This window comes from Rattus norvegicus, chromosome 19 (genome assembly GCF_036323735.1).
Source record: "Rattus norvegicus strain BN/NHsdMcwi chromosome 19, GRCr8, whole genome shotgun sequence".
Lineage (NCBI taxonomy): Eukaryota > Metazoa > Chordata > Mammalia > Rodentia > Muridae > Rattus > Rattus norvegicus.
In genome coordinates this window covers 53,371,149-53,397,166 of record NC_086037.1, presented here as the reverse complement: position 1 = coordinate 53,397,166, position 26,018 = coordinate 53,371,149, and the positions used below count along the sequence as shown (strand labels likewise).

Sequence of the window (26,018 nt, the reverse complement as noted above, 5' to 3'; positions counted from 1 at the left end):
GCAAACTCATGTTTTTTTTGTTGTTGTTTTGTTTTTTTAAAGGGACAAATGAGGTGGGAAGGAGAAGTGGTAGGAAGTGGGTGATAGGGAGAAGTTGGAGGAGGGGAAGTGGGGGTGGATTTGACCAAATGATGTTGTTGTTGATGATGATGATGGTGGTGGTGGTGATGATGATGGTGATAGAGAGACAGAGACAGAGAGAGACAGAGGAGAGGAGACACACAGAGAGAATAGCTGGATTTTAGTTTAGGATTAGGGCAGATTTCCAACAATTTCTGAAAGGGCCCTCACCGTTTTGTACTCTGTGTTTATATGAAGTGGTGTTCTTAGCGCTGACAAGTATAAAATCAAAGCATCAATCAATTCTGGAGAAGTTGGAGGTGCTCTATGCCCTGTAGCATCAAATATTAATCCAAGATTTAACTTTTTATGTGAATGTAAGCACAAACATCTCATTAGCAGGCAACAATGTTTTGCCTTTAATAAGGGAAAATCGTGTACACAAAAGTTTTGTTTCAAAATAAATTTCATTAGTATTTATTATCACTGGGGAAAAAAGAATGGCTATTTCTAGATGATCACATTACCAGTGCTTTTCTGTGTCTTCTTCAAATGATACACTATTTTATCAGCAGGAATAATAATAATAATAATAATAATAATAATAATAATAATAGAAAGAGACAGAGACAGAGGAGAGGAGACATGCAAAGAAAATGTTATTTTATAAAAATAATCTGGGTTATATAACACGGTGAAATTCTTTTACCCAAACAAATGCAGTGACCCATATAGAGGTCTAATATTATATTTCTATTGGGTTTGACCAAAGAAATTATTGTTTTTTTGTAATCAAATAATGGTCAAACATTAAAATAATTCATCCCTTAGAAGTAGTGGGTAAGGCCTATTGCTGAAGAAACCACGCACCTTGGTTACAAGACATAAAGAAACTACAATGGAACTGGGCTGGGAGCCTCTTCTCTGCTAGCACTCATAGCATGGGTTGGGGAAGAACATCCGATTTGATACCTGCTTTCATGAGGGAATTCTCATCCTGTACTGTAAACTTGTTTGGAAATCTGTGGCTAGGGAGGTCACATGTCCATGTAGATAAGCCACTACTCTCTTGTTCAATGGACATGATAGCCTATGAAATTACCTTCACCACTACTATGTCTATAAATACACGTCCCCGTGTGTGTGTGTGTGTGTGTGTGTGTGTGTGTGTGTGCGTGCGTGTGTGTGTGTATGCACAGTAGCATGTAGCTGTCAGAAAACTACTTTGGAGAGAATTTAAAGTGAAATGGGCCCCAAATCTCGGTATATGAATATGAAAGTTCTTTTGACCCCCAGATGCCACAGGAAAGCCAGAAGTCCCCAGAGAACAGCCTAGAGGAACAAGGAGAAGCTTTTCAGGGTCATGGTTTCCCTGGTTGGAATCATGCATGCTCTCCCCTCTGCAAGAAATAAGCACGCATGGATGTGCAAATAACTTTGGGTGTTCGCTAACACTATGGTGTCTATGGACATTTCAGATTAAGAGCATTCCCTCTGGCTGCGTGAATGCAGACGTGCCCAGGTGACGGCTGTGGCCAGTTAAGGTGCCCCGTAGATACAGCATGCGAAGAAACACGGATTCGTGCAAAATTAGATAAATATCTAAAAATCACTGGAAGATGGAGTCCGGTTAAACAGCTGTTGGTCTGGCTGGCTGTTCTCTAAAACAGACAGCAAAAGGTCAGGGGATAAACGCAGGCTTTATCTCCTCATCTCCCCCCACAAACATATCTAGTCCAAAGAAGCCACCAGGCTACCATTCAAAGACATGTTGGGGGGACAACAAGGTATAAATATATATTTGGGGGTTAAAAAAATCCATCACATCTTTTTGATTGCACCGAGTTTCTTATCAAGGGTGTGTGAATAATGCCAGGAAAAGATACTTTTCAAGAAAATCAATAAGTCGAAAATGCTGTTTTAGGGTTGCTGTAGTCGTTGGTTGTGTTTCAGAGTTATTCCTATTGACCTGAATTCAAAAACAAGGTATTGATTTATAAAGTACCTTCAGTAAATAAATGCACATTCTCTCCGCTCACCCTAATAACCTGGAGCATACAGAGCGAGGTCCCATGTCAGCTCAGAAGAGCCACACTTGCAATGCCACAGTTAATCCCCTTTCAGGGCCCACAGGCCAGTCGTCTGCGAGGGGACAACTAAGGCAGCACTGTAGGTGAAGGGAAGACATCTTCACTTTGGGGGGGCCCTCAAGGGTCTTTTCAAACACTACCCCTGTTTTCTAAGCATCCGGGAGACACAATAACAGAATCCCATGCCCCCGAAGATAGAATGATGGCCTGCAGGATGTGTTTTCTTTTTTTTCCTCTTTCTTTTTCTATCTTGAGGCTGTCAATCCATTGTCAGCCTAGGACTCACTATGTAGACCAGGCTGCCTTTAAACTCACAGAGCTCCTCCTGCCTCTCCCTTCCCAGTGCTGGGACTAAGAGTGACTCATGCTTACACTTTGTGTTTCCATCCAGCTTTCCTCTTGAGACCGAATGACCAGATACAAACAGTAAAGTGTCTCCCTGAGTTCCCTCTACAACCAGAGCAGTACCCGCCTTAGATTATAAGCCCATGTGAGGGCGACGTCACAAGCTGACTTTCATTTTATACCACTTCCATTTATCCTCTCAAAATGCTGGTTTGCTTGTTGGTTCCACATTTTATTTAAAACAAAAACCAAGGGCCAGCGAGTCGGCTTGTTGCTTCAAGAATCTGGCAGAGGATGAGAATTTGATTCCTAGTATCCACAAGTAGTGGCTTACTCCAAGGGATCTGAAGACTTCCGGCCTTAGTGGGCACAGGCACACACATGCACATGCCCACACTTGCACATATGTACACATAGACAAATATACATACACAACAATAAATAAATTTTAAGTACAAACTAAACCCCCCAAAGTTGTTGCTTCTCTTCTTTCTCCCTTTCCTCTCCTCTTTTTTCTGTTTCCTCTTCCTCCTCTTCCTCTTATCATTTTTTTGAGAAAAATTCTCTGTCTCTCTGTCCCTGTCTCTTTGTCTCTGTCTCTCTATTTCTGTTTCCCTCTCCCTCTCCCTCTCCTGTCTCTCTCTCTCTCTCTTTGTGTGTGTGTGTGTGTGTGTGTGTGTGTGTGTGTGTGTGTGTGTGTAGTTGAGAGCACAGCCTTTGGATTTGGTCCTTACCTCCCATTTGCTTTACACCAGGTCTTTCCTGTTGTTCCCTTTTTTGCCCAGGAGCATCAGGCTGTGCTCATGCCTCTGTTCCTATCTCCCAAAGAAGTGAGCTGGGACGACAGACACCTGTGCTACAATACCGATCACCTCTTATACAGTTTCTCAGAACATCAGGCCTGGGTGGCAAGCACTTCACCCACTGAATCATTTCTAGCTCTCAACTTGCCACTTGATAGGGTAGGAAATGTCCATGAATTCAATGTTGGGCAAAATGTGAGTGAGTAGGGAATTTCTGAACGCCGGGATCCCTTTTGGACTTTTCTTTTTTTTCTTTTCTTTTTTTTTTTTGGTTCTTTTTTTCAGAGCTGGGGACCGAACCCAGGGCCTTGCGCTTCCTAGGCAAGCGCTCTACCACTGAGCTAAATCCCCAACCCCTGAACTTTTCTTAAGATCAAGTCCTAGTGACACCACAGTTATGTGTTTATGAACCCTAATTATCATCCAAGATGAATCCACATATACAAAATACAGGACAACACCATAGTGAGCAAAAAATCAAACAGAAACAGAAAACACAAAACAGGACACTTCATCCAGTGGTTACCTACATGCACTCTAAAACTATGCTTTCAGGGGTTGGGGATTTAGCTCAGTGGTAGAGTGCTTGCCTAGGAAGCGCAAGGCCCTGGGTTCGGTCCCCAGCTCCCAAAAAAAGAACCGAAAAACAAAACAAAACAAAAAAACCCCCCCAAAACAAAAAAACTATGCTTTCATACGTGACTCACGATTCTCAGATTCCTGCCAAATGCTGACACAGGAGTGACAAGTTCTCCAGTGGCACCCAGACCAGGCAACTTTGGATTTCAGCAACACCATCTACCTGCTGGAAGATCTTGCTTCTGTATCCCCCAGATTTCTCATTTCCTCCTCCTCCTCCTCCTCCTCCTCCTTTTCCTCCTCCTTCTACTCTTTCCCCTCCTCCTCCCCATTCTTCTTTCTTCCTAATTCCTTCTTCCTTCTCCTTCTCCTTCTCCATCTTCTTCTCTCTCAGTGTGTGTGTGTGTGTGTGTGTGTGTGTGTGTGTGTGTGTGTGTGTGTGTGTGTGTTTTAAGAAAAGAAAAGAGCCCCTGTAAATCCTCCTGTTTCTGCCAGCTACCGTGCTGGGCTTACAGGCACACACATGGCTACAGCCAGCTTTTTATGCGAGTGCCGGGTTGACAACTGTGGTTCTTATGTTCACTGGTGCTCTTACCCACTGAACTATCCTTCCAGCAACCTTCTCTCCATTTCTTTTTAAAAAAATGTTTACTTTTATAGGATGAGTGTTTTCCTGTATGTATACATGCGTGTACGCCACAGCCACGCCTCTTGCCCTCAGAAGCCAGAAGAAGATACTGGATTGCTTGGAGCTAGAGTTAGAGCCTGACTCTGGTTAAGAGTTGTGAGCCACCAGGTGGGTGCTGGGAACCAACTTTTTGTCCTCTGCAAGAGCAGCAAATACTCTGAGCCTTCTCTTTAGCCTACCTTCCCTGTTTCTTCATAGGATGGAAAGATAATATCTGCTCATGGCTATTTCATTGTTTAGATACATGAATATATGTAAATGTTGAGGACAATGTCAGGGATCCAGGAAGGAATAACCAGGTCAGTTACTACCATCAGTGTACTTTTGACCCTCTGAGACACTTCCTCATCTGAAAGACAGAACACACCCTGGAGTTTCGTAGCTAGGACTGTCTATGTGGGACTGTGTGAGAGGAAGATTCTTTTGCCCTTTAGATGAGGTCATGGGATCAGAGCTAAGCTGAGAACACCCAGCCTTGGGTGACTGTGAGGTGGTGAGACAACCTTTCTCACTGTGCCCATTGACTCGGGGAATGTCAGGCAGCACCGTCTTGAGCTTCGAGCTCACCCATAGGTCCCTTTAAGAGACCCTGCCTCCCCCATACATTCCGCTCCTCTATCCTTTTCTCGGTTCTAAACACCAATTATTTGGCAAACAATCCCACCAAACCAGACTCTGGGTTTGACCTACATGTACGAGGAGGAGGAAAGTGATCAGTTTTCAGTAGTTTTCTGAGGTAACCTCAATAGCACATTGCAATATAATATGATAATTACCACTTTTTAAGAGACAGAAAAACAAGTTAATAATCCTTCCCTACGGATCATGTGACTCTTTTGTTTTCTCATTCTTGGCTGGGCTCTGCAGTTTGGGGGACGTTCAAGGAGTGCGTGCTGTGACGGAGACTCCTGTGTACTCCTGCACCTTGAAGTTGTGCTTAAAACACACAGACGGGGTGGGGGGCATTTTTGTGAACAGCCATTTGTCTGTCTTTCATTTGTGTGGCTGTTACCCTTCATCTGGAAGTTTTGAAGTTTACAGAGTGCCCTTTATGGGCCTGGCTCCCATTTTGACTCAGGCTCAGTCCAGATACATGTATCAAATTCTGGCTGCAAAATCATCCTCCTTCTCAGCTTTCAGGAGATGGCTCTTCAGTTCCTCACACAGGCTCCTTCTGTCTTTGTTCTCTGGTCCAATCTGTAAGCCATCTGCACCCTTGATTATTAAGAACATATTTACTGAGATTTCACAACTGTTTAATAGATATGTATCTTATTACAAGTTTGATACACCTCATTAAACAGACGATTCAATTGGTATTTATTTAATATTCAGTAAACACTGAGACCCCTTGGCCTAGATGCAGGGAAGGAGGGGCAGGACCCCAGCTGCCCATCAGTATCTTCTTTGTCCTCTGGACTGCTCCATTGCAGTCTGGTGTTTTGTATTTAACCCTTCAACACTCCAGTTTAGATAGGCTTGGGCAAAGGATCAAAGCTGGTGTGGAAGCTGCAACTCTAGCTCAGGGCTGGAGCTACCGTCTGGATACAATCCACGCTTGCCTCTTGCTACCTCAGCAGTAGGGCTAAGTGAAAGGCCTGGGGCCTGGCTTCCTGAGACCTACCACTGGGATGGGGGCTTTGTTCCTGTGGCTTAAGACAGGCTACAAACTCAACTCAGAGCATAGGAGACAGGATTGGGGAAGCCTTTAACTGACCTAGATGTAAAGGAAGACGCTTAGAATCTATTGCTTATAGTCGGTGGCTCAAACTTGCTCAGTGTCAGAAAGCCGCCCATGAATGAAGGTCAGCATACAATTGTAAACCACTTAAAAGGAGAATTGTTTTCTTTTTCTCTTCTAGGAACTCATCCACAAGGCTCTGGATGATGAGCTTTGTAGGCAACAACACGGTGCTATAACGGCAGGAGGCTGGACGTGCCTGTGGTCTTTGGCTTATGACACGTGCTTCACTACAGATCCTGTGGTTGTCTGAAGTGAATGAGGACAACTAGAGGGCACAGAGACGATCACACCCAAGGGCCACTTTCTACCGGGGCAGTCATCTCTTGTCAGCCTGCCCAGCTTCCCCTTCTCCTAAAGGCTTCAGATGTTCCCAAGATCCAGGGAGAAGAGAATCAGGGATCCTATCCTAACTCATCTCTGAGAAAAGTTTTCCTTAGTAAGGCCACAGGCTTGGCTGCACAACCCATCACCAACCACGGGATCCAAAATGCTTCCTGTGGAGGGGGGCGGGAGGCAATTTAGTTCTCTTTTTTTTGCCATAAATAACGGATTAAAAAGCTCAGCCGATGCTATAAATTAAAAACGTGAAACTAATTATCCAAGTCCTCATAAAAGCAAAACAATCAATTCATAACCTAAGGATGAGATGTGGCCGTGGGAGCCCAGTGCGGATGACAGTCCGTGCGATACAGAGGGGGACCCAGTCAGCCTACAGGAATCTGTCTTCTAGCCCAGAACCACAGGCCCACTTCCTTGTGGCAGAGCGAAACCACTAGTAGCTCTGTGTTCTCTCTACCCATTTTTCATGACAACGGTCTCATCCTTTCTCCACCCCTTCCATGCAGACCCATTACTCAAAAGAGAGGCTCACCCACCCAACAGGCACAGCTGTGCTCTTGCCAATTCAAACCAGATGGGTCTGCAAGACAGCCACTGCCAAGACTATAACTCAACTAGGAATTCCAAAGTGTTTCAACCAGCCACTTAATAACGCTCCAGCTTGTGTTCTACCCCTGTTCTAAAGAGATGAACAAGGCCAGCTCGGTTGGATCCCTCCGTTTCAGAAGAGTTTAGTGTGTTCCTCAATGGATTGTTTCCTTCTGTTTTACACGGGACCCTACTCAACATATCATAAGCCGCCTGTGGTTTCTCCACCCCCACCCCAGCCCCCGCTTGTCTTCTCCCTGGCGTGGGAGGAAGGATCGCTGTTCACAATTCTTCATGCCTTCTGCATCTGAGAGTCGTATGTCGACAGCCTTTGTCTTGTGATGTTTGTAGTTCTTCCCACTGAAGGTGCAGGGCGTCCTCCCTCGTGTGTCGGTGTGTGGTTCAGTTGCATGGCTGCATTTGCCCCTGGGTGTGTGTGCTTGTGCACCTGTGTGTATGTGTGCATGTGCGAATGTATTTCTGTGTATGGGTGGTGTGTGGGTGTGTGTGCATGTGCATGTGCATGTGCGTGTGCGTGTGCGTGTGCGTGTGTGTGTGTGTGTGTGTGTGTGTGTGTGTTCTAGAAGGGGCTCTCTAGAGGCACTGCATCTTTTGTCCATGCACTTATGCCCTGTGGATCTGTCACAGATCAATATGTCTTGAGTAGTGACTGGTTTGAAAATCCTGAGCAATGAAGTTCACTTGAACTCCTCTTGCCATCTGGGGCCCAGCCCAGCTGATTGCAACCCAACAGAACCAAGGAACATGGGTATGTTTTAAGGCAGGCTGAGGAAGATTTGTTACACAGCATAATGGTGGCAATCGCTGACTGATACATTTGCTACCTAGGCTTATCTTTTTTTTTTTAAATTGATAAATCCTTATGCCAGCCCTTTGTTTTAGACTTCGTGCTGCTTGCAGGGCAAATGCAATCTTTACTATGTCTTTCAAGGTTCCTACCAAGATGTCTGAAGCTCACTAATGGCCAGCTTCTCTGCAAAACCTACCCTCTCCGAGTCACTTCCCTTCCTCTGGGATCCTAGAGCACTCCTCTGGTCTTCTACTAATTATAGTGGAGACTTACCAGTAGAGTATTAAGAGTTCATTCACCTTTGGAGTCTGGGTACCAGACTGTGGTAAAACAGAATTCACCTATGAGTGATTATGTCTTGCCTGATTTTTATAGGTGACAACGATAGACCATGTGATTACCAAGGTTCAAATATTGTGCAAGTGTTCTCTCTCTGTCTTTATCAGGCTGACCTCAAACTCAGATCTCCCTCCCCTGTTCTCCCTACCTCTGCCTTTCCCGTTCTGTACCATACCTGCCTTCTGATGCTTTCTTGAAAGTCATGTAGCTTGGCTTCCTCTTTTGTCCCAAAGTCTTGACTTATACAGGACGTGGGTTTCAGCAGGAGATACAGGGTGCTGGTGTCAGTGAAGCTCATAAAGTTATGTGGGCGAGTGAGGCCAAGGCCCCCTTGACTTCCCCCTTGGAATTTCAGACGGATCCTTGCTTTCATGTTGACCTACGGCTGTTACCCAAATAGAGAAAGCTGGAAGCAGGCTGGATTTGGTTTTCTGCTCCCTCAGTTGATCTGGGCGCAGTTTTGCTGGGCCTGGTTTTAGTGTTTTCCCTGGGCTGTGACTGTTGCTTTGAGCAAGATGCAGCAGGGCTGGAGGCCTCGGCTGGATCAATGGTATTGATCCTTAGGGCTCCGTGTCATTTCCAGGGGATTTGCTAAAGAAGAGACTTAAGTCCCCCCACCCCCCTTTTTTTTTTCATTTTCACCATCGCATTGCCAGCTGCTGCGGCCGTCGTGTGTCTCAGTAGCACCTGGAGGACTGGGACGTGCAACTTGGATTTGAGTACAAACACCTTCCTTCAAAATTAAACACAGGACAGCGTGTGACTCACCAAAACCTGAGCCCAGGAAGGAAGTCAGGTCGCACTGGTCCACGGGAGGGGGGGGGGGCTTGTTTTTTGTTTTGTTTTGTTTTGTTTTAAAAAGGGCAGCCTGGCCCGACACTAAGCAATTGATCCCTCTGGCTTAACTTTTAAATTAAGACCATTGTAAATTTGGGAACTTGAGAAGACATAGAGAGGACACCCATAATTCTTTGCAAATGTCAAGTGCCTCTCGAGGTTGGTTACTTTTCAAAGGTAGCTAGGTTACAATGTACCCTGGTAATGAAAAAACCCGTCAGCCCCACTCCACGGGTTTCAGTCAATATACATAATTTTATTGGGCTTTGCAAGGATTAAAGGTTGTTTCTCTCGGAGCTTCACAATAGGTGCGGTCTCTCTCTCTCTCTCTCTCTCTCTCTCTCTCTCTCTCTCTCTCTCTCTCTCTCTCTCTCCTGAAGGCGAAAAGAAGCCTTCTTGATAACAGAGGAATGCAGAGTATTTTGTGGTCCCAAAGATGGCATAGACTTCCCTTCTCATAGCTGTCTCCGCTGATGGCTTTGTCACAGATACGAACTTAGAGCTAATTCCTTTAACCTACAGATGTTGGGACTTTAAAGGAGAAAGAGAGACCGTTAATGAGTTTTACTGTCCACACATCATTTCTAGGAGACAAACCGACGGTCTCTTCAGCTTCCTTATGAGAGTGAGAGCGTTGCATCACTCCACCCCACATTTGGCGTAGTACAGGCTCTGTGCATCCTGAAGACCCCCAGAATGTGCAGCCGTGGCGTGGCCTATTTTCCTTTTGCTCCTTAGCAAAGGGACAACATAGCAGGTGACGCTGCAGTCCGTCACAGCTAAGTATAAACAAGAAGGCAGCTCCTGGCAAACTTCGGCGTGTGCTCCGGAGAGAAGTGGGGGACTCATTATCTGGTGGAGATTTGGGGATTAGGATTATGGAGTATAATATTGGGCTGACTGTGGGGATAAGCCAACTGTTTTTATTAAAGATAAACCTTACGTGTATTTATTTGTTTATTTATATGTGAGCATACATGCCATGCCATGCATAGGGAGGCAAGAGGACAACTTGTGGGAGGAGGCTGTCTGTTTTGGCTTTGTAGGTTTCAGGGATGGAAGTCAGGTCATCAGGCTTGGAGGCAAGTGTCTTTATCTGTGGTTCCATCTCCCTCCAGCCCCCCACCCCGCTCACTAATTATTTTAAGTATCTCTGTGATTTCCAGCGCCTTTTGAATTGGTTTGACTTGATGAATACAGGAAATACAGTCATCATGCACTTGACCACTGTAAAGTGGCATTAAGTACATTTAAAACATTGCACTGCTGTTACCGTTTAATTCCAGAGTTCCTCATCCGTCCGAATGGAAGATCCATCCTGGGAGACATCACTACCCCGTTTCCCTCCTCTCCACACTCCTGGAACCACAACTCTGTTCTCTATACCTGTGAATTTGCTTATATTGGATATTTCCCATGAATAGACCCATGCAGCATAAAGTTCACAACTGTCTCTCATTTAACATCCTGTCTTCAAGGTTTATCACACCACAGCCTGTTCCAGACCCTTCTTCCTTTTTTGTGACTGAGTGCTGTTCCTCTGTACGTAGATATACTGGATCTTGTTCCTGTATTATCTGGTGGCAGATCTTTACATCCACAGATATGGCCTCTATGGATAAACCAGTGTCATAGAACCAGCAAAAGGTCTGGGGCTGTGGGTTGTTTTGATAGGAAACTAATGTCATTGGAGATGTTTGATCAAGGTGGCTCGGTCATTTGACAACCTAGCCTCTATAGGTTTCTGTTGGACAGACCAGAAACAAAGAATGATGTCTGATGTTGAGAGAGAGGAGCGACAGATACAGGGATGAGTTGTACTGTGGGAGGGAGGGAGTTGAGCCCTGGTGTGGGATCTGCTAAGTTGTCAGGGTGACATCAGAACTGACTGGTGTCCAGGTCCCAGTCAACACTCTGCTGTCTGAAGGGGATTGCGTTTTCCATTACTCTTCAATGGTTGGTAAGAGACCATAAGATGAAAAGATCACCTACCATCACGTGAGCAGAGAATATCGTGGTAGTGGGTTGTACGCTGGTCTTGTCAAAAATTTTAGCATCGTAAAAACCAGAGAGCAGTAGGACAAGAGGGATTCTCTAGCAACAGGGAGAGACTTCTTCAGGAAACTATATTTTGAGGAAAACTATGTAATTGAGCAAATTGAGAGACAAAAGGAATGGGATCTCATTAATGTAAGAGAAGTGCTAGGGTAATTTTCACTGACTAGAAGGAGAGGCCATTCTCAGGTCAGTGTTTTATGGAAGTCAGAAATAAACCAAATACAGATACTCAAACACAATGGCTCCATTACTCCCCCAGCTTTGCTCTGCTTCCCAGAGTCTTTGTTCCAAGAGTCTCAGAGCCTTTAACATCACAGCATATATGTTAAGCTCCAAAAGTCCAGACACAATATGCAATTGTCTTAGGTAGGGTTTTCATTGCGGTGGAGAGACACCGTGACCATGGCAACTCTTATAAAGGAAAGTCTTTAATTGGGGCTGGCTTAAAGTTCAGAGATTTAATCCACTGTCACCATGGTGGGAAGCATGATGGCATACAGACAAACATGGTGCTGAAGAAGGAGCTCGACATCTGGAACATCAGACAGCAGGAAAGAAAGTGACACCGACCTGCCACGGGCATCTGGAGCCTCAAAGCCTGCCCCAGTAACACACGTCCTCCAGCAAGACCACAGCTCCAGTTATGCCACTCCCCATGTACCTAGGGTCCAGTTTCATTCAAACAACCACAGCAGAATTTTCTAAACTTCTTTGATTGTTGAGTCCTTTAGTGATGCTATGCTCATTGTGCAGCGTCTGTGCTAAGCAAAAACATCTGGTCAAATGGGGCAGTGAGAGCTGAAATATAAATTCCTTATAGTCTGTCAAGGCATGGTTCTATGAGGCTGTATTCACTGAAAGGCCTGCCTTCCTTCCTCCCTTCTTTCCTTCCTTCCTTCCTTCCTTCCTTCCTTCCTTCCTTCCTTCCTTCCTCCCTTCTTTCTTTCCTTCCTTCCTTCCCCCCTCTTTTCCTCCTCCCTGTATTAGTTTCTTGTCTATTACTGTGATAAAACTCAACTACGACAATTTAGAGAAGAAAGAGTCTATTTGGGCTTGCAGTTCTAGAGGGAGCCCATCATGAAGGGAGAGTGGCGAGCATGGCCGCCTGTGTGAAAAATGGAGGGAGTATCAAGCAGAAAGCTCACATCTTGAATTACAGTTAGGAAGGAGAGAGAGAGAGAGAGAGAGAGAGAGAGAGAGAGAGAGAGAGAGAGAGAGAGAGAGAGAGAGAGAGAGAACAAACTGAAAGGAGTTGAGCTCAAGTCTTAAGCCCACCCCCAGTGACATAATTCCTTCAGCAAGTTTACGCCTCCTAAGCCTCCCCAAACAGTGACACCAACTGGGGACTGAGTGTTCAAATACACTAGTATGTGGAACAATTTCATCCAAACTACTATAATTCCTTTTTTTTCTGTACTTCAAATCTTGTAAAACAGGCCCAGGATAGATAAAGTTTGGGGGTGGCGGTGGATGCGTTTGTATAAGTGAAGAAGGGTGTGCCCAGGGGGCACCTATGCTACAGGGAATTGGTGGTGGGTCCTACACAGGCTGTGCTCTAGGTCGTCTAGAGAGGATCTGTGTTGCAGGGACAAATGAACCAAAGAGGACACCGTTGAAGGCCCTGCACCACAGAACTGCTTGGGCACAAAGATGCTGCTTGGAAGCATAACAAAGCTATGGGGGTGACAGAGCCATCCTATCTGAGTGTCTGTTACCGACTTAACTCTAACTTCCACAGAACACTCGCTTGAGCATGAACTCTCCTCCTTGGTCAGGGGTTCCAGATGAAAGTCTGGGATACCAGACATGGCAGAACAGGATGCTGGATTTGAAAGGACTTAGAGAAGGAGCCGTTATTAGAGAAATGGGGGCTAGGAGGTGTCCAGGGAGAACCTGAGCTGGACATCAAAACAGATCCATCTGTTACCTCTTGCCTCTACTCTTCCCTGACCCGAGGTCTCCAGTGTGAAGAATAAAATAGTAGAGGAACATCCAGGGCCCAGGAGATTCCTTCTGAATCAACTCAGGGTGACTCGATTACTTTGATATTTTCTTCATTTTTCATATTTATATTTGGGTTCCCCGAATGCTGCTACTGCATGAGGGATGATTCTAAGAAGAAAATCTGGTCACACATAACATTTGAATCTGTGACCCTGGTCATATGGGAAGCAGGGTTTCTAAGGAACAAACATGCTTTTAGAATTTTGAAGTAGGGGCTGGAGAGATGGCTCAGTGGCACTGACTGCTCTTCCAGAGGTCCTGAGTTCAAATCCCAGCAACCTCATAGCCATCTGTAATGGGATCTGATGTCCTCTCCTGGTGTCTGAAGACAGCTACAGTGTGCTCATATAAATAAAAATAAATAAATAATATTTAAAAAAATCTGAAGTAGGTGGTACTATAGCCAAAAGATAAAAAATGTCCTATATACCAGCTTCTGGGTGAAACTTTGTAATAAATGGATATATTATCTCACTCTAACATACATCTATCATCTATCTTTTATCTATTTATCTAGCTATTATAATTTTTATTGATTATAAAAGATATATATGACCATCTCAGAACATTTAAGAGATTTGAAAAATATAAGATGGAAAATATAAAATGATACTTCTAGTCACAGTAACTATTTTGGCACATTATTTTATTCATTTTTATAGAAGTGTATACTTTATTTCATAGATATTTACATATACATAGATTTATTTTAAATGGTTTATATCTTTTTTATAAAAGTAAAGGCGATACCACATATCTATTCTATTTTTTTTCTTTTTTCGGTTTTTTTTTGGAGCTGGGGACCGAACCCAGGGCCTTGCGCTTGCTAAGCAAGCGCTCTACCACTGAGGTAAATCCCCAACCCCTCTATTCTATTTTTTATAATTTACTTACTATTTTAAAAAACACATACAAACACATTAAATATACTTTCTAAGTCTTTATCATGTCTCAACATGGCTGCCCCAGTACACTGTTGTATGGATATACTGTATTGTATCAAATTAACCTTCTGTCTGCAGACATTTTATTTTTCTGTTACTCATAACTCAGTGATAAGCCTTATGTTTTACACATTTCCAGAAATCTTTAGAAGACTCGTGTCTTTTTTTATAGCTCTACAAATTCTTTGTCAAAGACCTCTTGGCTTTACTCGTGTGGGTCTACTTCTGGGTTCCATTTGCTCAATTGTGTGTTTGCCTTCTCCTTGCCCCTCCTGTCTCCTTACTGTCTCAGGTACAGGCCTTGGAGCTACATACCCCCCACTCCTGGCTATCATGTGAATGCCAGGGACATGAACTCAGGTCCTTGTGCTTGTCCAGCATGCACTGGGCCATCTGCCACAGCACCCAGCCTATTCTTATGTAGAGCAACTTAAGCTGTTTCCTTGGACTTCTGTCATTCGATAGCCATTGCCTTAATTTTATTCTAGTTCAGAAAACCCTGTATCGTGACTACCATTTTTATTCTTGAATAGCCTTACAATTTTATTTAAATAGTTTGAACCTCAGTTTTCAAGGCAGTATCCATAAAGCCATGAGATTATTACATATATGTAGAAACACATGTTAAAATTACAAAGATTATTAATGTTCTGCCAACCAATGCGTGTCACAGCGGGGGTGTGTCCCTCCCTGGAGGAAGCGCTGGTTGGAGGAAGGAACCAGTGCCAGGGCAGAAGGACAGTTGAGGACAGTCTCAGGCTGCAAATGAAGCCAGGTTTGAGATGTGAGCAAATGCCTGGAGGTCAGATCTGCAGCTAGACATCAGTTAGGAGATTTGGAGATACCAGTTTCCACAGGCCAGGACTCATTAGCAATGAGAGCTTCACAGTATGTTTTAAGCACAGGGTGAATACTGGGGCGCTGTGCTCTTGTCCTGATCCAACCTTGTATCATTTGCACCTGACTCCTCACCTAACACCAGCTAAACTGCCTCTTCCTGTTTCTCTCCCATTTTCCTTCCATTTTCTTTCTTTCTTCCTCTCCTCTTCCCTCTCTCTTCCTCCTTGTTTTTTTTTCATTTCCTTCTTCTTCTTTCTTTTTTCTGGCACTGGGGATTAAACTAGAACTTCATGCAAGAGCTAGGCAAGAGCTGCCCTCCTGAGCTCTTTGCCCGGTGTCCTTTACTTCCTATCTGAATTGCAACTGTCCTTGCTTATGGAAGTCCTAGGGACGGGCGCCTACTGCACCCCATTTGGACCCAGATCATCAGTGTCTGCTTTGGAGCATCTTAGCACGGCGGCCCCACCATCCCAGACCCATCTTGTTAAAGAGTCAGTTGTTTGGAAGTTATTCATGTCAATCAAATTGAAATATAATGCAGGGGCGTATGAGCACAGGAAGGTCTGCACAAAGGGGAGCAGCGCTGACTCTGATGGCCTTCCCGGATGCCTCAGGCTCTCTTTTTTACTTCAAAGAAGCTGCATTTAGACAGAAATGAGTAACGTGGCAGTGGTCCATGCTAAGATGCCGTGAACCCCGCAACGAAAAGGGCCTCTGAACGGATGACTGGATGCTACCGTACGTTAAAGCATTTGAAGACTAGCTATTCATAAGAAATTGCTGACTTTGATCAAACTTTAAAACTCAAAAATGGGTCACCTACGGATGGATGAATAAGACACTGGTCCTGAAATAGCATTAGGGGTTCCCGTCTGGTGTGTCCCAGAAGGGGCGTTCTCCCCAGAGACAGAGCCTATACATTCGCCATATTTGTTGACGGCGCACAACAGAGTGTTGGGGCTCCTGAGGACATCTTGGTCTTAATTTTCATTCCTTCAGCTTGGCTGTTCTTCCTACCTTGATCTTGAGCCATTCCACCCCCACCCCACCCCAGTGGTCAGATAAGTAGGTATGTTTGGCATGAAGAAATGGCTGGTAATTTCCACTCATTCCGCTTGGATTGGCTAGCAAGGCTAAGGCAAAGGAGGGGACTTCTGACAGCCTGAGCATGACTGAGATATGGCTTGGCCAATTAAGGGCTTCATACTAGAATATTCCACGCATGCTATAGGATAGTGAAGAGATTCATCACCTATATTTAAAGTTGAATTTACTGATATTTTATGGTATTAGATATTATTTCTATTAACATTTTATGCTGAAATTACAGAATGATTCGTGAGTACTGAATTTTTGATTGCTTTTACAGTTGCTGGGACACTATTAAACTTGATTTACGTTAATAGTGCTGTAAGAAGATATTAACAATGGAACTTCCAAAAGCACTTAGCATCTCATAATTGGAGTTAAATGACAAAAAAAAAATGAAGAGATAATAAAGTGAGGAGAGGAAAGGAGAGAGAAAGTTTTGACAATATTCTTTTCAACCTGTGGTTCTTAATAAGGTTTTTTGCAGGATTGTTTTAAGTTCGGAAGGGATCAAACCCCCATCAGGAGAGGTGACGCTGATTTATTAAAGGGATTTTGTAATATGGAATTAAGACCTCGCTCCAGGTAGAGAGCACAGAATTTAGCACTTCTCTGAGAGAAAATGTTCTGATTTCCAGAGGAGAGAGAAAAGTCCAATTACCACATTCTTATTCCCTCTGTTATGTCAAGAAGATCGCCAAACTTTTTAAAGTGAAAATTGATTTAGCCAGAGCTGCTAGAGTAGAAACAAGGGGGCATTTGTAGCCATGATGTCAAAGCTTGAGCAATAGCAACAGTCGCTGTAATGAATTTCACTGCACTGTCATTATGTGCGGGCCCTCTTCTCAGCATCTTTCGCATATGATCTCATTTAACCTCCATAACGTTCCTGTGCATTAGCTAATGCACTGGTGTGCTTTTCGGGACGGTGGCAAATACCCGAGAGAAACAGCTTAAGGAAAGAAAGGTTTATCTGGACTCATGATTTCAGTCTTTGGTGGGCTGGCTCCATAGCTTTATGCCCAAGGCAAGGAAGGAGAAGCATTATGACTGGAAGGAGAGCTATCTGTTCATGGCAGACAGAAAGCAAGCATGAGAGGCAGGAAGTGGGCAGAGGTGAGATACTCTTCAAAGGGTTGCCTTCAGTGACCTACTTCCTCCAAATGGGTCCTATTTCCCCTATCTCTCCATATATATACATATATGTGCATATATACATACATTTACATATATGTATATATGCACATATATGTGTATATGTATACAAATATGTACACGTTATGTTTATATATTCACATACATATATACATATACATACATACACAAACATATATGTATATATGCATGTATATGTGCATATATGTGTATATATGTATACAATATGTACACATATATGTATGCATAAATATGTATACAGATATGCATATACACATGCACACACACATGTCCACATAAATGTTTATGCACGTATGCATATGTGTACATATACATGTGTTATATATATATTTATTTATGAGAAGAGGTCAATACATTGATCAGGTCAGAACCCTGATATAGTTGTACCTATTATCAGAGGACCAAGTGTTTGGGGGTTACTTCATATCTAAACCACAATAGCTACTACTATTATGACTTCAAGTTACAGCTAAAGAGAGGGAAAAACTGAGTGACTTTGATTTTTCAATACAAGGTCTCCCTCTTGCCTACAGTGGCCTTGAACTCATGTCACTCCTTCTATCTCAGCTTCCCAAATGCTGGGATCGCAGACACGAGACATCACCTCGAACAATTAAGTGGTACCACCAAGTGGCAGCATCAGAATTTGAACACAGGCCATAGTCTGGCTCCCAACAGATCTTTACCTTCAAGACTTTTTGGGTAGTGACAAGTTATGGTTGCATGGGGAGCTATGTGACTCCCTCAGGCCCAGTGTGCTCTATCAGGAAATAGTCCTTTCTGGGAAAACCAAGACATTTTAGAACCGTGTTAGTATACAGACGAACATGTATGAGCAACGCTATGACTATATGTCAACATGATTTTCTTGACCCAGAAATTTATATTTTGAATGCTTTTTAAAAGGATTTGAGGGGCTGGAGGGGTGACTCAGCATTTGAGAGTGCTTGCCGCTCTGGCTTAGACCTGAGTTTGGTTCTTGGCACCCACACTGGGCAGCTCACAACCATCTGGAAGTCTTGCTCTGGTACCTCGGACATCTCTTATCTCCACAGGCTTCTGCACACCCCACCTCCAACCATGTACACACAATTAGAAACAGAGATAAAATTCTACAGAAAATAAGAAATCAAAGCACTTTTCTAGGCTCCTACAAATGAGCCCTAGACATCAAACAGACTGTACTGACTTGAGGGACCAGCTTAGCTTGGCAAATGAAAACAGGATTAGATTATAAGATCAGGCCCTTTTATTCCAGATCACAAGAGAATCTGGGAAGAAATGGTGGGAAAGTGAATGGAAACAGGACAAGAGAAAAGAAGTAGGTGAATTCTGTCTCTCTGGTTTTTATGGGGGCAGAGTGAACATCATGGCTCAGGTCTTTCCTTGTCTCTTCGGCTTCATGATGTCTGTCTTGGTTTTTATGGTCCTCACCTCAATATATAGTCATCTTTCAGAATCTATAAGGTATTGACTCCTGAACTCTTGGGGACAGTCTAGTTGAAGGACACTGAAGAGTTATAGGGAAAACAAAGTTATTTACACATACTTTGTGCATAGAGTCCTATGTTCTAGTCATTCTAGGTGACTTGTAGTGTCCAATTCAATGATATTCTCTTATGTATCTCTAGATGATATACCGTGCCAAGCACAAGGTAAGTGTTATGCAAATAAATATCCATTGCTTAGGGAATGACGACAGACTCAGCACTTACTCAGGAGAGATGGTCTATGAAATGTTTTTGAATAGTTCTCAGCCGAATCCCTGCCTGTGAAACCAGTGCACATAGAGGGCTAAGCATGCTTTGTTTTAGTCAAACAAAAAAACCAACAAAAATGAATTCTAAATTGGGAGTGCTACCTATATGCTATCATAATATTGATGGCGAACATTGGCAGAGATCTGCTACCTCGGTAGGATTCTGACATGGGCTAGCACTTGGGAAACAACGTCCTGCAAACTCTGAGGAGTCATGGCCGCCCTACTCAGTCTTGACAGCTCAGGGCAACACGAGGGTGTTCTATCTTCAGTGGAAGTGACTGTTTTCATGCCTCTCCCCATAAGCCTATTTTCTTTGTAGCTAAACCTAGGGTTCTGGGGAAGTGTGGGAGCCCAAATCTCAGCCTAGACTTAAATGCATTTTAACTATAAATAATGAGAAAAAAAATCCAATTTTTGTACTTAGTTTTTTCCTGAAACATAAATGCATACACATTCATTGTATACACACGCACGCACACACACACACACACACACACACACACACACACACACACACACTCACAAGCACAGGTAGAGTCTTGAGCCTTCTCTAGATAAAGAAATCTAAACACATCCAACTACACTGCCACGTTAGAGTTAATATCTGTTTTGCTTCCTGATACAGGTAGCCTCAAGTGTTTCTGGTTGAATTAAATCATTTGCATGGAGGATGCATAGTGGTAGACATAACAGAAGGAATGAGATTTATGTTGTAAATATTATCTAAGAACCCACCTCTTCTAAAGGCCTGGTTCAAGGGGAAGCAGAAATGCCCATTTTATTAGGCAAGGAAATTGCTCCAGGAATCTAGGGTAAAATATTTTCCTTGTAATTTTAACTCACTTAGAATCATGTGATTTTTACTGATTCATTTCTTTAGTTCATTTAAAAAAAAAAAAACCTCAGGAATGGACAGCCAAGCATACGACATTTATAGACTTCATTTGGAAAATGGCCATCATTTACTTTAAAAGTGATTGGGAATGTGAATCTGGGACCCTGTTAAGATCATAGCTAACAAAAGGCACAGACTAAAAAGGAACTGGTCACCAATAAGCCCGCGATGGATGATTGCATGGATAGACACACGAATAGATTAATGAATAGACTGAAGAACGGATAGACGGATAATGCAGATGAATGAATTAAGAGAGACACAAATGGATAGACAAGTAGATGACAGATAATAGAAAGAAATTCATAGATCAATACATGGCTAAGAAAATGGGTAGCGAGATGCACACGGATGAATAGATGAGCGTGTAGCAGAATAAATAGTTGATATCTGAATGAATATACCTAGATGAATGGAGAGAAAGAGGCCGGAGGGTGATGAATGTCAGGGAAAATCTGGAATGAAACGGTAGATAGATGCAAAGTTACCACAATATCATGATTGTGCCCGAATGCAGTGGAATACCCATGAAGATAAAGACATCTCTTATCTCGAAGGGCTTTAAAACAGCCTAACTGGGTTGTGTATGGACCCAAGTAGGAGATGAGTCGCTGAGCGCTCTGAACTTACACAATAAAGGGCCCAAAGGCATGGGCAACCAATCAAACATTTGGATGTGCCATGATTAGGTCACTCCTGAATCCCCCATAATGCACTATTCAGGCCTAGTTGGCCTCTTCGACTTCCGCTTGAACAACGCTCAGGTGCAGAGGGGGAGGATGATGATGGCTTCCCAGGCAGCCTTGCTGCATTCCCGAGAGCAGACAAAAGACATTCCTTTTTGGCTCCTTCTTTGATTCTAATATTCTTATGTATTTGCGCTGGTAGACCTGCTTAGGAGGGCCTGGTGTTGTAATTAATCCATGTCACAGGAAGATGTAGTATCGGTGGGATTTATGACTGGTTTGAGCTGCCATGATTTGTAGGGGAACCTCAGCCTGTGTGATATAAATGCCTCTGCTAATTGGATTGCCAGAGCTAATCAGAAGCCAGAAAGGGAATTAAAAAAAAAAAGCCATGTTTGCTGCAGCCGCTGCTGAGGTGCTGCCGGCGGCTGATAAAGTGGACAGTTCCTTTCAGGACAAGAGCGGCTGGAATTGAATCCTCATGTACAGGTCTTCCTCCTGACAGCTAGGCTATCTCAAGTGACACATCCCCTTTGTCACCAGCCCAGGAAGAGATAGGGCCATAGGAGGAAGAGCAGACTGACCTCAAAGAGATTTTTTTTTTAATTATTATCCAACTGCAAATTTGGAGCGAATGGCGGAGATGAAAGAAACAGAGACCACTGTGAGATGGTGCCCATCGGCTGGTAGCTGAGGTAGTTGAGGCTTTCTCTAAATTGAAGTTCTAGTTCCAGGAGCATGGGAGGACCAACACCACTTTGGGGTGTGACTTTGGGAGTGTGAGCCCCCGTCTCCATGGTCAAAAGGCACATGCTGGACAGAGCTGTGCCTAGCTTGTCCCTTAGACATCATGCTCCTGTGACACATTTACTGGAAACGGGAGCAGGAAGCAAGGACAGATGCAGAGTGGAGACTGGGAGGGCTGGGTCTGTAGAGAAGGTAAGGAAACCCACCAGGTGGAAAGCTTCTCACCTCAGGGGTGGGGTAGGGTGGGTGAGGGGAAGCCATCAGAGCTGAGAAGGAACCCATGGTCTATCTTTGGTCTCTCCGTGTTTTGCATGAGGGTCAAGGGAAAGGATATGTATGTTCAACGTGCCACATACTCCCCTCCAACCAATGGTTCATTCCAGTAGAAAGCATGCAAGGTATCTAAGGAGACACTGGGCAGCCCCCGGGATGCTGTCTATCCCCACCTTCCTTGCCTAAGCCTTCATGATTCTCTGCAAGGAAAACAGGTCTTTAATATTTGGATTTACCAAGCTGAGTTTCCTGAGGTTCTCATTAAATCCTACTTCTTATCCCCCTCCGGATTCTTTTCCCTCTGTCGTTATCTCTCCTTTGCCTGTATTTCTTCTGGAGCCCTCACTCTATGCCCCAGAGCCCTGCCTGAGAGGCAAATCCTTAGCCTCGATGAGTAGGCAGCAAGCCCCTCTTGCACACAACAAAGAGTCTATTTTTTCCCCCTGCTCTATCTTTTGGACGACACGATAAAAAATAACCCTGTATTTATGCAAATTGCAAAGTAGCGTGTGATAATGAAAACAAAACAGCGCTGGCCCGCAGCCAAGACATGGCGTTGACGGGGGCTCCCGACCATGTGGCTCCCGATTCTTCAGGGAAAGCAGCTGTAGAGAAATGAGACGACACACGGCACCCTCCTCACGCGCGCACACCCACATCGGCACGCATTCCGGTACCCGTCACCTTGGAGCTGGCCAAACTTGGGGATCCAAAAGCTCTGCAGCGTCGTCCCCCACGAACCTCCCTGCCCCCTGCTCCTGATTCCCTTTCAGGAATTTACAAACATTTTTCCCTAGATCAATATCCGTATTGATTATTCATTGTGAGCGAGTCGTGTGTCTTTGGTGATCCAGCTTGCAGAGGGTAGCAGCTAAAGACTGCTGCAGGGGGAAAAAATAACAGAAGGTGAGAAGGACCCAGCTCTGACTGGGGTCTGCGGCTGTCACATCACAGAGAGGGAGAAGAAGAAGAGAATGCTCCAGAATGAAAGGATGGAGAAGGGTGGAAGAGAAAGAGGGAGCGACAGCAAGAAAGAAAGATGCAAGGACTGCATCTGGTCTTAGGGATCTCAATGGCTTGGAGGAAAGCCCCATCATCTTGGGTCTGCTGCTAGGTGCAAAATGCCGTGCGTTCCTCTGCTCTGGGAGTGAACAGTGACTCACGGTTTTGGTGTCTTCCTACGTAAGAGCTTTTGGTGGGGGGATTCCTTGGCTTGCTGACAGACAAGGAAGGACGCAGCAGCAGTGAGGTAAAAGAAGAGGAAGAAAAAAAAAAAGCAACCCAGTCCTTTCCAACCGATTCGCCGAGGATGTGCACCGGTTCGGTTTGATTTGAACAGCTTGCTGCTCTAAATGGCATGCAGGAGGATAATTAAAAAGGCCAGCATCACTTACTAAGTGAGTAAACACAAAGCCGTTCCAAACGTGCTCTCCAGCTAATGAGGAGCTGTGATTTCTTATACTTCAAGGCAAAACAAGACAGGGATGGGGGCTCAGGCGAGTGTATGTCTGCATGCGGATGTGGATATGGGGGTGGGCAGTGGTCCTTGGTGATGGAGATAAATCGACTAATTGTTGGTGATGTTTAAAAAAGGGATTACTGGAAAAGACGGTGAGAGGATGACAGGAAGACATCTTGGATCAGAGCCAAAAAAATAATAATCAAGGCAAATCAAGTCTGCAGTTCGGAGAAAACACCCATGGCTTGGGAAGCTCCGAAGGGAACCTGGGAACTGCTGGAGTTCTTCAGCCGAGGCTGGGAATATTGTTGTGGGCACAAGAGGACAAGATTGGGGAAAGTCATGGCATGCCAGCTTACACAGCTAAGCCGCACACTGAGGAAAAAGAAAAGCCACACCAGATCCACACCAGACCCAAACAGTGAGAGCCAACATATCCTTTGCTTTGGAGTCTTTCTGCTGGCTCCAAGTCATTCCGTCTATTTAGAGCAATTCCACAACATGCCTCCTGCCAGTAGCTGCTATTCTCCTTGCCTGTCTTCAGAAGTTGCCTCACTGTTGAACGGGAGAGTGGAAAGAGGGGAGACTCAGTTTTCCATTGGCTGGGATTCTGGCAAATGGGCCAGGTGATTGTGTTTGCCATTTGGACAGACATACGGGAGCTGGTTGGGGATTCCTCTTTGTTGTCACCCAGCTGTGGCTTGGTGAGTCCCAAACCAACCGTGAACTCTTTTTATACACTGTTCCAAACGCATATGGACAAGATGGGGACCCCAAGGAATAAAAACAGTTGGATTTTCTTTTCTCTGGGCGTTCAGTTAATTGAGCTATATGGTTCTCTTTCCCATGAGTGGAAACGGGATTAAAAAAAATCCTGATATGGTAGCATAGATAAGATTCTCCTACCAATGGAATTTTTAAACTTTTACCTTGCTTCTTAATTTCGGGCTCCCTGATATACCTTGTTTCCTTGAGTAGTAGATATCTGGCTGACATAGCAGAGATCCAAAGAATATGAATTAAGTCCAGCTATGGACGGTTAGGTATGTCTGTGAGCACCATCAGTGTTCATAGAGACCCACGCCTGTGCTGTTCGCGGGTGTCTGTGTCAGCATCATCCGCAATGTGTGCTTGCATGTGTGTGGCTCTGTGTCTGTGTGTCTCTGGGAGAGGGAGGGAAAGTGGAGGTCGATGCGGACTGGACTGGACGCTTGGGTATTTATGTAATTCATGCAAAGCATGTTCTGTGATGCTAGGCAGACAGCCACCCATCCCTGGACCTGGCTGCTCTGGAGGGCCTGTTCAGACCTGATCTGAATGTTAAATGAAAGAGGCAAAATTAGCATACTAACCAAGGATGTCAACCCCTCCTCACAATCAGGAAATGGCCCATCCCCTTTCTCTAAAGCCTGCACAACCACGCAAGCCAGCCACTTAACTACTGTCCTCTGCTGGATCGTGTTTTGTTGGTTTTTTGTTTTTGTTTTTAATGAAAGACTGAAAAATTCATTAATGAGGAGGGAAGAAAGCCTTCAAGGGGCTCTAATGAAAACAAATGAACCTCTTTGAATCTCCACACGGCCGAATTCAGGGGGTGGGTGGGGTCTGCTTTCTCCTCTGTGGCTGAAGAATAGGAAATTTCACAGACAACGGACTACTTGAAGAAAGCCACAGAGCGCCTTGCTTGGGAATAGTTCTCCTGTGTGGCGTAGACCAGCCATGATCAACATATCTGTGTTACTAAGCCTCAATGAGCTTTATCATGCTAACTCTAAATGACAAGTGTGGTCTACCAGATGTCTTTCCGTTCAAGCTCAGGCATAGGTTCTTAAAGCTTCTTGACCTTGTAAAGGTTAGAAGAAAAGAAGCTTTGGAGCAATTGCAGAGTCTCACTTTGTAGCCCAGGCTGGCCTGGAACTCATAGCGATCCTTCTGCCTCAGCTTCATAGTGTTGGATTCCAGGTCTGAGCATCCACAGTTGGCTAGTGTCTATTGTCCTAACTATTTTTTTTTTTTTTTTGAGTCAGGATCTCACATAGTCTAGATTGGTCTCAAACTTGGTATGTAGTTAGGACGCCCTTGAAGTTCTAATCTTACTGCCTCCATCACCCAAATACTGGGATTATAGATGTTCACCAGCATGATTGGTTTGATGAAGTGCTGGGTTTACAACCTAGAGCTTTGACTATGTTACATAAACTGCACCCCAGCTTCTTGACTATACTTTAGAAGTCAAACAAATCTTTCTATTGGGTTATGCACTAGGCTTTCTGCAAAGACAGGGGTTGCTTTTATTTTGATCTCTATAGTACAAGGAAGCAACAAAGAAAGGTGTGACATGTGCCTCTAAGGAGCCCACACTAAAGTAAGCAGAATGCTGGCTAAGAGCCGAAGAGCTGGCCACAGCTTACTAGTAGGCTAGTGAAGATGTAGCTTCCTTCTCTTTTGTTTCTCATTTCTTTAGTGTTCCAACAGGTGCTAGAGTTTCTTGTTTTTCTTATTTTCTTCCCTGCTTCCACTTCCTCCTCCTCTTCTTTTTTAATACTGAATCTTTAAAGACAGAATCCTGGGCTTTAGATATACTAGATAAGAACTCTCCCATTGAATCATATTCCAAACCCACTTTAAAAAAACTTTCTTTTAAATCTGAGACAAAGTCCTATCAAGTTACCCAGGATCCTTTGAATTCACCACATAACACAGGTGGGTTTTGAACTTGGGAATTGAACTTGAACTTTGAACTTGGGATCTCCTGCCTCAGCCTCCTGAGTTGGGATCCCAGGCCCATGTGACACCTTTATTTCATTTCATTTCATTTCATTTCATTTCATTTCATTTCATTTCATTTCATTTCATTTCATT

The 26,018-nt window shown here is 44.2% G+C and overlaps 1 protein-coding gene and 1 long non-coding RNA gene across 3 annotated transcripts in view; one reads left to right on the top strand and one right to left on the bottom strand.

Moving 5' to 3' along the window:
- The window catches only part of Zfhx3 (zinc finger homeobox 3), a 1,006,519-nt gene that overhangs the window by 398,498 nt on the left and 582,003 nt on the right, over nucleotides 1–26,018 (bottom strand). The window lies entirely within an intron of this gene.
- Nucleotides 21,701–23,960, top strand: LOC103694327 (uncharacterized). Its single transcript, XR_597251.4, has 2 exons — nucleotides 21,701–23,094; nucleotides 23,291–23,960. It is a non-coding gene; the product is annotated as an uncharacterized LOC103694327 (long non-coding RNA).